Raw genomic sequence first — 12,784 nt, forward strand, 5'->3', positions numbered from 1 at the left:
GCTCCAACGAGGTCACGGGACCCACTTTTCCTGGCAACCTCGAGTGACTTTGGTAACAGACCAAATCCGGCCACACTAAAACCCCCTATAACGCGTTTTACGAAGCTACTTATAAGCCCTAACATTCTAGTAGCCTTACAAGAAGCCGTATTAAAGGTGTTTAACGGCGAATTTTTAATAAATAACGAAAATAGCACACGTGAGTAGGCAGCTAATAACACCTGCCAGCCTAATAACCCACCTATTAAGGCTTACGAGCAGAGATTTTAACCTTTTTAACCTGTATATTATAAGCCTTTAATTAAGCACCTTCTATTATTGCTGCTAGCTCTTTTCTAGCTTTTTATACCTAAAACGCTAGTTTAAAAATAGGTTAAATACACGAATAAATATGCTACCGCTGCTACCACTGCTACTACTACTACTACTAGGCCGGACCCGCCTTTATCAGACGAAGAAGACACAAAAAACGATAACTAAAGGCCTGTAATAATAGATGAGATCTATCTATAGCTTATAGCTATAATTTACATTAGAATTCACCCTAAAAAAGCTATTTGAACCTATTAAAAGGTCTTAAAAGAAGGTTAATAACGTCCTAAACATTTTATAATTAAATTTATTACTTTTAAACGATATTAGCAGCTTTAATAGCACATTTAAATCTATTTGCACACACTTACATTTACGGGTAACTTCTTCGGCTACTATAACGAGTAGTTTAACCACATATAAAAGGTGTTTTTAGAGCTTTATAATCCAGGTATAAATATTGCTATTAATAAGGCTATAAACCGCTTTATAGGAAGATTAAAGTAAACATTTAATATCCCTATAAAACTAACGCTCTTAGGCTTTAAAGTGTGGGTTATAGCTAGAGCATTAATGTTACGAACGTCACTACACGAGACGCGGGAAGCTAGGCCGCACTAGCAAGGGTAGGTATAACCGCTAACTAATAAGAACATTAAGTCACGTAATAGCTTATTAGATTATATAAATAATTTAACGAGACGGGATTATTAGGATTATTAGGTAATTTAAATAATCTAAGACTATAATAAAGAGATAAATAAGTACTTAAAGAGAGGGTATTTCTATAATTAAGTAGTTTAAATCTCTATTAATTAATTTAAGTAATAGTTTTATTATTAAGAGTTATACTCTTAATAGCCTTATTATAATACTACTTAAAAGTTACTTTATAGCATTTAATTTAACTTACTTTTTAAGAAATAAACCTATTATATCTTAAAACCTAAGCTATTATTACATTTTAATTAATTCTATTTAATAAGTTACCTTAAAACTTTAAGTAATAATAACTTTTAAGATATTTACTTTAAGTAAAAAGACTATTAACTTTAAGAAGATAATAAAGTACCTTTATAATAAGATTATTAAAATAAAGAAGTAAAATTAATAGCTTTTTAAATAATAAAATAACCTTTATAAAAAGCTTAATAAGTAAAAAGAGAAACTTATAATAGTTTATAAAGTTATACCTATAGCTCTTCTAAACACTTATAATATACTAAAATTTCTTAAACTAAAACTATATAATAGTTATAAGAGTAATATTAGAAACTTTCTTATATAAGTCTAAGCTTATCTTTAAGTTAATAAGAAAATTTATAAGACGCTTAAATCGTAGATTCTTTATATTAGTAATCTTTTAACTAGAAAGGTAATAGAATAATAAAAGCTAACTCTTCGCGTATATTTTAAGTATAATATTAAAGTTAAAGTAAAAGTTATTTATATTTTCTTTAATTATAAAACCTTTAAAGAATAACTTCTTATTATATTTAAGAATTCTAATAAGTATAAGAAAGCTATATAATAACTTACTTAACTTAAGTAAATTAAATTTATAGCTTATTATACTAGGGAATTTAAACGTATTATAATAAAACTTAACTAGAATACTAAATCTAAGATAAAAGTTTTTTATTAAGGACTTAAAGAAAAAGTAAAGGATAATATTTATTAAGAAGATTACCTTAAATTATTTAATAACTTTATTAAAATAGTTATTAAAGTAAATAATCGTTTATAAAAATAACGTTAAGAAAAAGGTAATAAGAATTACTAATCTTATACTAAGTATAATAAAGCTAATAGTAGTAAATTATAATAAACCTTTACTATATACGAATATTACGCTAAACTTATAGAACTTAACGCTATAAATAAGAAAAAGGGGAAGACTTATTATAATTATAATAAGACTAGATACTTTATAAATAAATATAAAGCTTTAAAAAAGCTATAAAAGCTAATTTTTAAAGGTAAGAAACTTTATATTATAAATTAAAAAGACTTACCTATATAAAATCTTAGTATAATAAGTAAGAAAGAAAACCTTACGTTAATAAATAATATTAGTTTAAATAAAGATTAGGAATTTAAAACCTAACTAATATCTAATAACTTTTAGAAATACTAGACGCTCTTACTAAAAAGCGAACCTCTATTAAAGCTAATTTAAAAGAAAGAGAATTATTTAACTAAGAAAGATAAACCTAAAATTAAATATAAACTCCTTAACTAGACCTTTTATTACAACGATAATTACTATACGTATCTTAATAGTAAGTAAAAAAGCGAATAGTTTTTACGAGAGTAATAAGGGAAGAGAACCCTTATAATATAACTAAAATTATAATAAATTGATTTAAAGATATTAAATAGGAAGTTATATTATACTAAGAATAACGTATATACTACTTAAACTATAACCTTATAATGTAAAAAGAAAGAGAATTATATAACTATAAGTAACTTACTTAGCTTAAGTTTAATTAATATAAATAGTAAATTAAGTAATTACTAAGAAAGCTTTAATAATATATTAAAAGATAACCGCTAATAATAGCGCTTAAAATAACGCGTTAAAGAATAATATAAGAATAGAATTAATAAATTAAGAAATAATAGCTGTTATTATAATTAAAACTAATTCCTTAATAAAGATTTAATAGTTCTTTATATACTATAAATATTAATAGTATAATATACCTTATAATTAATATAACTATAATAGAATAAAAAATTTAAGTAATAATTAATAGTAGAGTATAAGGAAATTTTATCTTACTAAATCTTATTAATAGATTATAATTACCTTAAATACTTAAAGATAAGCCTTATTAACTTATAATTATAAAAGAAACTATAGTAAAGTATAGCTAAGAAGTAATTAATATAAAAGTAACGTAACTTCTCATTAATATATAAGGTATAAAACACTAGGTTATATTAAATATTATAGTAATTTTAAAATATAATATTATATTAGGGATACCCTAGTTATAAGCGAGTAATTTATAAGTTAATTAAAGAACTAGCTAACTTTAATAGAATTTACTAGAATATAATTATAAAGTTAAGAGTAGCTTATAAAGGGCACCTTAATTAAACTATAATAAGCCTTTAAAAATATATATAATTATTAGAGAGCTAAAAGCTAAGATAATAAAGATTCCTAAGAAATACTTAAAGTATAATAAGCTATTTAATAAAGAGCTAAAAATAAGACTATTAGAGTATTTACGCTAAGATTATAAGATTAAACTTTAGCTTAATATTAAATTAACGTTTAATAAAATTTATTCTTAGAACTTTAAGTAAAATAAAGCGTTTAAGGAGTATTTAAAGGATATACTATAAAAGGGATATATATAACTATTAGAGTCTCTAATAGAATACCTAATCTTATAGGTATTAAAGAAAAATAGGAAACTATAATTATATATTAATTACTAATACTTAAATAAGATTATAATTAAGAATTAATACCTATTATTACTTATAATAGAAATTAAAGATAAAGTTAAAAAAGCTAAATAGTTTATTATACTTAACTTAAAAGAAGCTTATAACCTTATATAAATAAAGAAAAGCTATAAGTAAATAATAGTATTTTAAACTAATAGAGAATACTATAAGTACTTAATAATACCTTTTAGGCTTATTAACGTATTAGTAACCTTTTAAAGAATAATTAATATAATCTTATAGAAATAACTAGAAGTATTTATAGTTATATACCTTAATAATATTCTTATTTATTTAAATACCCTTAAGAAATATAAGCGATATATATATAAGGTATTATAAACTTTATAGAATAATAAACTCTTAATTAAAGCCTTAAAATACTAGTTCTACTAGAATACTATACACTTTTTAAGGTATATGCTTATATATAAAGAAATATAAATAAGCTTAAATAAAATTAAAACTATTAAGAAATAGCTTATATTAAAGAATTTAAAAGAAGTTAAAGAATTTATAGTATTTATAAACTTTTACTATAAGTTTTTAAGCGAATATAAAGATATTTTATAATCTTTTATAAACCTAATAAAGAAAGAAGTTAGCTTTTAATAGAATAAACTAAAAGCTATAGTATTTTAAAAGATAAAAGATTTAATTATATTAAAACTTATATTAAAAGCACTTAATTAAAATAAACCTTATAAGCTTAAAATAAACGCCTTAAACTTTATATTAAGCGAATAACTTAAATAATAAGATAATTAAGAAAGATTATATTTAATTATATTCTTCTTAAAGAAACTCTATAAACCTAAACTTAATTATAGGATTTATAATAAAGAACTTATAGCTATTATTAAGTGCTTTAAAGAATAAAGATATTACCTTATAAAAGTAAAGTATTAAATTAAGGTTTATATTAATTATAAGAATCTTATATTATTTTTAATTATAAAGGATTTAAATAAATAATAGATTAAATAGTATAAAACCCTTATAAATTATAACTTTAAAATTATATACTATAAAGAATTTAAAAATAAAAGAGTAAACGCGCTTAATTAAAGAAAAGACTTAAAATTAAATAAGTAAGTAAGTAATATACCCTTATTATACGCTACTAAGAATAAAAACCTTATATTAGGTACCTAAGAAATTAATATAACCTAATAAGTTAAGCTAAATAAAATATAAATGTAATAGATCGTATTATATATTAAGAATAATAGTTACTTAAATAATTAGAAAACGAAAACGTATTTATTTAAGAAAGGTAAGACCTTCTTATATAATAAATAATAGTATATTTCTAGTATACTTTAAGAATAGTGTAACGGTGGCTTAGGTTCTAAGGCATAGTAGGTCTGTTTCTTAGAAAGTAAGTTAGGTTAAATGCTACAGAGTAGCTTTTAAGTAGTATTATAATAAGGCCGTTAAGAGTATAACTCTTAATAGTAAAACTATTGCTTAAATTAATTAATAGAGATCTAGACTATCTAACTATGGGAATACCTCCTCCTTAAGTACTCGTTTATCTCTCTATTATAGTCTTAGATTAGATAGATCCTATTTGATCCCCCGTGCTGGATTAGGTTAATTCCCTCTAATCTATTAAGTTGGATTAGACTAATTCTATTTGATCCCCTCACGTGACCTACGATCCCGTTGGGCCCTATTCTTGTTTATATGCTAGTGGCTTATAACGCTGGCTAACTGCTTTAGGTACCCTTAGTTTGTAATATAATACTCCTCCCTTATTAGTCTTATCCTTAAGGCTATTTCGTTTCGTCTGGTAAGTATTCTCTTCTTTCCCCTCTTTTCCCTTTTTTCTTTCTTCGTTATTCTTTTTATAATGTCTACTAACCGTGTTTCGAAATAGCGATCTCGCCCTAACTAGAAGATTAATTGTAAACGTCTTTCCGAGTTCATATCTGCCTTTAGCTTTGTTATACCTTCCTGCGATTCGTGTTAAAAAAACAATTAAGAGTGTATTATTGCTAAAGGGAAAGACAGGTGCAGCGAATATGCTTTGCGTGGTTACACTAGCTGTAATCTAGGCGGAACGTCTTTGGATGCTTATAATTATATCCTTCGCGAAAAGGATTATTTTAACAGAGAACGTGCTTTAGCTAAGGAGGATTTAAAGCGGGCGATAGCTCGTTTATAAAGGATTTATTATTAGAAGAAATTTTTACGATAAAAGGCTACGGAGATAATCGCTTGTAGTGTGGAGAGTTTAAACGAGTTAAAGGCCTAGGAGCGTTTAGAGTTAAAGTCTAATATGCTTAACTAGACACCTGAGTTTCTAGTAGACTTGGGTTTCCTTATTCCTAATAAGTTTTTATTCTCTGGTGGAACTATTTAAGCAACGTTAAGCAGTTCATAAGATTCTTAGCTGGTTCCCAGGTGTTTTTAGAGTTTAAATATCCCTTTTATTTAACGAGATAATAATAATTCTTTATGTCTTCCCGTGCTTTAAGTATTCGTTTAACTTTATATTCGTTAGTATTTTCCGTTATAATATTTATAGCGATTATAGATTTATCTAGTGCTTTCTCTAGTAGCAATATATGAAATATAGGATAGATTCTTATTCTATTTAGTAATAATAGTTTATAGTTGGTATTTGAGATTTTTCGTTTAATAAGGAATAGTTTAATTTTCTTTTAGTTAAGTTTATTGCTAGGTCGTTTTATTTTAATGTTTTTACGAATGAGATATACTTTATATCCCTTCTCTAGGATTAGCGCTGGTAATCTCTTTTTATCCGCGTAGTATTTCATTTAGTTCTATAAAAATATTTATTCTTATTACAAGTATTTCTGTATTTCTATTATAGTTACTATATGCGTTATAGCTGCTAGCGCGTTCACATTTTGTGTTACATGTGTTTTAATAATAGGGTTAAATCTATAATTTACCCTAAATAGTAACATCTTTATATTATTAATCTTAGAGCTATTATAAGCCTATTATACTAGTAGTAGCTATTTTACCTAATTATTCTATTAGTAGTTAATATAGCTTCGCAGATATTATTTGAGTATTTAGTTTAAGATTTCTGTTTATCCATCTAATTATAGGTGGAATGCTATTAATAAGCTTTATTTAATCTTTATAGTTTCTATAAGGCATTTCCAAAAGTTTAAGGTGAACAATTTATCGCGATCCAATATAAGCTTTATTAGTAATCTATGTTATGTAATAACTATTTTAAAGAATATATACGCTAAGTCCTTAGTATTACTCGATTTCTTATATGAAATGTAGTAGGCGTATTTTATGAGTTTATCTATAATAACTAGGATGCTATTATAAGCTACTCCTATTATAGGTTCTTTTAACTTCGATAGTTTAACGATAAAGTCTATTATAATAGTTTACTATGCTCTTTTAGGTGGTAATATCGGTTATAATTCTTTGTATAGTACGTGTCGCGCTAATTTTACTTTATTACACGTGTCGCATTTCTTAATAACTTCTTATACTATTTTTCTGCTTTCTAGGAAGTTATACGATCTTCTTAGCCTACTAATCGTTTTTCTTACACCCTAATATTCGTATAGTAGGTACTCGTATATTTCCTTAATAAGCTATTCTTAAAGTATACTAGGAATATACTACCGTTTATTATACAAGAAGGTCTTGCCTTCCTTAGACAAATGCGTTTTCGTTTCTTAATTGTTTAAATAGCTATCATTATTAATGCATGATACGATTTAATGCATTTATGTTTCATCTAGCTTAACTTACTAGGTTATATTAATTTCTCGGGTGCCTAGCATAAGGTTCCCATTCTTAGTAGCGCGTAGTAAGGGTGTATTACTCTGTTACGAACGACACTGCACGAGAGACGGGACGGGACCGCACCGGCTAGGACAGGCACGACCCGTGGGCACGAGAAGAAGGTAGGGGCACGTGACTAGCCACGTGACCCAAAAGGCGATCGAAGACTCAAGGTGTCGAGTCAGCAATCCAAGACGAGACTCGATAGGATCAAAGGTTAAGCCAGTCGATTAAGGTTTAAAGGGATTAATGGTTAAGCCAATTAATCCAAGACTATAATAGAGAGATAGACGAGTACTTAAGGAGAAGGTATTCCTATAGTCAGATAGTCTAGATCTCTATTAATTAATCTAAGTAATAGTCTTACTATTAAAAGTTATACTCTTAACGGTCTTATTATAATACTACTTAAAAAGCTACTCTATAGCATTTAACCTAACTTACTTCCTAAGAAATAAACCTACTATGCCTTAAAACCTAAGCCACCGTTACATTTTAATTAATCCTATTTAGTAAGTTACCTTAAAACTTTAAGTAGTAATGACTTCTAAGATATTTACTTTAAGCGGAAAGACTACTAACCCTAGGGAGATAATGAAGTACCTTCACGATAAGATCACTAAGCTTAAGAAGTAGAATTAATAGCTTCTCAACCGACAGAATAATCTCTACGAAAAACTTAAGACATAAGAAGAGGAACTTACAGCAGTTTAAAATCTTACACCTACATTCTCTATTAATAATAATAACATGCTAAAATTCCCTAAGCCTAAATCATACGATAATTATAAGGGTAATATAAGGAACTTTCTTATATAAGCCTAAGCTTACCTACGAGTTAACGAAAAAATCTACATAACACTTAAGTCACAGATTCTTTACATTAGTAACCTCTTAACTAGGAAAGTAATGGAATAGTGGGAGCTAACCCTTCACGCACATCTTAAGCATAGCGTTAAAGCTAAAGTGGAAGTTATTTACATCTTCTTTAATTACGAAACCTTTAAAGAACGACTTCTCACTACATTTAGAAATCCTAATAAGTATAAGAAAGCTATATGATAACTTACTTAACTTAAGCAGACCGGATCTATAGCTTATTACGCTAGGGAGTTTAAACGTATCGTAGTAAAACTTAACTAGAATACTAAACCTAAAATAAAAGTCTTTTATTAAGGACTTAAAGAAGAAGTAAAGGATAACATTTATTAAGAAGATTATCTTAAGTTATTTAATAACTTTATTAAAATGGTTATTAAGGCAAATAACCGTTTATACAAGTAACGTTACGAAAAAAGTTATAGGAAATTTAAATTATATACTAGGTTTAATAAACCTAATAGTAGTAAGCTACGCCGAATATTAATAGTATACGGGTACCACGTTAAACCTATAAAACTTAACGCCGCGAATAAGAAAAAGGGGAAGACTTATTATAATTATAATAAGACTAAACACTTTACGAATAAATGTAAAGCCCTAAAAAAGCTATGGAAGCTAATTCCTAAAGGCAAGAAGCTTTATACCGTAAACTAAGAAGACTTACCTACGCGAAATCTTAGTATGGTAAGTAATGAAAGAAGCTCTACGTTAGTAAATAATATTAGTTTAAATAAAGATTAGGAATTTAGAACCTAACTAGTACCTAACGACTTTTAGGAACACTAGATACCCTTACCAAAAAGTGAATCTTTACTAGAATAGATCTAAGAAGAAGAGAATTATTTAATTGAGAAAAACGAACCTAAAATTAAATATAAACTCCTTAATTAGACCTTTTATTACGATAATAATTACTACACGCACCTTAGTAGCAAGTAAGGTAGCGAATAGTTTCCACGAGAACGAAAGGGAAGGAGAATAACCCTTATAATATAACCGAAATTACAACGAACTAATTTAAAGATATTAAACGGGAAGTTATACTATACTAAGAATAACGCATACACTACCTAAGCTATAACCCTATAATGCAAGGAGGAAGGGAACTATATAACTGCGAGTAACTCGCTTAGCCTAAGTTCAATTAACATAAATAGTAGATTAAGCGATTACTAAGAAAGCTCCAATAATATATTAGAGGATAATCGCTAATAATAGCGCCTAGAATAACGCGCTAAATAATAAGAGGAGAGGATCGATAAATCGGGAAACGATAGCTATTATTATAATTAAAACCGATTCCTTAACGGAGATCTAATAGGTCTTTATATATTACAAGTATTAGTAGTATTACATACCTTATAGTTAATATAACTATAATAGGAAGAAAGATCTAGGTAATAATTAATAGTGGAGTATAAGGAAATTTTATCTCGCTAAATCTCGTTAATAACTTATAATTATCTTAGACACCTAAAGATAAGCCCTACTAACTTATAACTATAGAAGGAACTACGATAAAGTATAGCTACGAAGTAGTTAACATAAAGATCGCGTAGCTTTTAGTTAATATATAAGGCACGAAACACTAAGTTATATTAAATATTACAGTAATCTTAAAACACGATGTTATATTAGGGATACCCTAGTTGTAAGCGAGCAATCCACGAGTTAATTAGAGAACCGGTTAACTTTAATAGAATTTACTAGAATGCGGTTATAAAGCAAAGAGCGGCCTACAAAGAGCACCTTATTTAGACTACGATAAGCCTCTAGGAATATACGTAATTGCTAAAGAGCCTAAAGCTAAGACAACGGAGATTCCTAAGAAATACTTAAAGTATAATAAGCTATTTAGCGGAGAGCTAAAAATAGGACTACTAGAGCATTCACGCTAAGACCACGAGATTAGACTCTAGCCTAGTATTAAATTAACGTTTAATAAGATTTATCCTTAAAACCCTAAGCAAGATAAGGCGCTTAAGGAGTATCTAAAGGATATATTATAGAAGAGATATATACGACTATTAAAGTCCCTAGTAGAATACCTAATCCTATAGGTATTAAAGAAGAACGGGAAACTATAATTATACATTAATTACTAACACTTAAATAAGATTATAATTAAGAATTAATACCTATTACCGCTTATAACGAAAATTAAAGACAAAGTTAGAAAAGCTAAATGGTTTACTACACTTGACTTAAAAGGAGCCTATAACCTTATACGAATAAAAGAAGGCTACAAGTAAATAATAGCATTTTAAACTAGCAGAGAATACTACGAATATCTAATAATACCTTTTAGGCTTACTAACGCACTAGTAACCTTTTAAAGAATAATTAATACGATCTTACGAAAATAACTAGAAGTGTTTATAGTTATATACCTTAATGATATTCTTATCTATTTAAATACCCTTAAGAAATATAAATAATACGTATATAAAGTACTACAAACTCTATAAGACAATAAACTCTTAGTTAAAGCCTTAAAATGCTAGTTCCACTAGAACACTATACACTTTCTAGGGTACGTGCTTACACACGAAGAAATATAAATAAGCCTAGATAAGATTAAAACTATTAAGGAATAGCCTACACTAAAGAATCTAAAAGAAGTTAAAGGGTTTATAGCATTTGTAAACTTTTACTATAAGTTCTTAAGCGAATATAAAGACATTTTATAACCTCTTATAAACCTAATAAAGAAAGAAGTTAGCTTTTAATAGAATAAACTAAAAGCTATAGTATTCTAGAAGATAAAAGATTTAGTTACGTTAAAACCTATATTAAAAGCACTTAATTAGGATAAACCTTATAAGCTTAAAACGAACGCCTTAAACTTTACACTAGGTGAATAGCTTAAACAACGAGATAATTAAGGAAGATTACACTTAATTACATTCTTCTCAAAAAAACTCTATGAACCCGAACTTAATTATAGGATTTATAATAAAGAACTTATAGCTATTATTAAGTGCTTTAAAGAATAAAGACACTATCTTATAAAAGTAAAGCACTAAATTAAGGTCTATATTAACCATAAGAATCTCATATCGTTCTTAACCATAAAGAATCTAAATAAATGACAGATTAAATAGTATAAAACCCTTACGAATTATAACTTTAAAATTATATACTATAAAGGATTCGAAAACGGAAGAGCAAACGCGCTTAGCCGAAGAGAGGACTTAAAATCGGATAAGCAAGTAAGTAATACACCCTTATTACGCGCCACCAAGAATAGGAACCTTATACTAGGCACCTAAGAAATTAACATAACCTAGCAAGTTAAGCCAAATAAAACATAGATGCAACGGATCGCATTATGCATTAAGAATAACAGCTACCTAAATAATTAGGAAACAAAAACGCATCTATCTAAGAAAGACAAGACCTTCTTATATAATAAACAGCAGTATATTCCCAGTACACTTTAAGAATAGCTTATTAAAGAAATACACGAGCACCTATTACACGAATATTAGGGTATAGGGAAAACGATTAGCAGGCTAAGAAGATCGTACGACTTCCTAGAAAGCAGAAAAATAATACAAGAAATCATTAAGAAATGCAACACGTGTAATAAAGCAAAATCAACGCGACACGCACTATACGAAGAATTACAACCAATATCACCACCTAAAAGAGCATAGTAAACTGTTATAATAGACTTCATTATCAAACTACCAAAGTCAAAAGAACCCATAATAGGAGTAGCTTACAACAGCATCCTAGTTATTATAGACAAACTCACAAAATACGCCTACTATATTCCATATAAGGAATTAAGTAACACCAAGAACTTAGCGTATATATTCTTTAAAACAGTCATTACATAACATAGATTACTAACAAAGCTTATATTAGATCGCAACAAATTATTCACCTTAAACTTTTAAAGATACCTTATAGAAACTATAAAGATCAAACAAAGCTTATTAACGGCATTCCACCTATAATCAAATAAACAAACAAAAATCTTAAACCAAATACTCGAATAATATCTGCGAAGCTATATTAACTACCAACAGAATAATTAGGTAAAATAGCTACCACTAGCACAATAAGCTTACAATAGCTCTAAGATTAACAATATAAAGATGTTACTATTCAGGGCAAATTACGGATTTAACCCTATCATTAAAACACATACGACACAGAATGTAAACGCGCTAGCAGCTACAACGCATGCAGTAACTATAATAGAAATACAGAAACACTTACAATAAAAATAGATATTTTTGTAGAACCAAATGAAACACTACGCGAATAAAAAGAGATTACTAGCGCTAATCCTAAAGGAGGGATATAAAGTATACCTTATTCG

Source organism: Metarhizium acridum, assembly GCF_019434415.1.
Source record: "Metarhizium acridum strain ARSEF 324 chromosome Unknown scaffold_72, whole genome shotgun sequence".
Classification (NCBI taxonomy): Eukaryota; Fungi; Ascomycota; class Sordariomycetes; order Hypocreales; family Clavicipitaceae; genus Metarhizium; species Metarhizium acridum.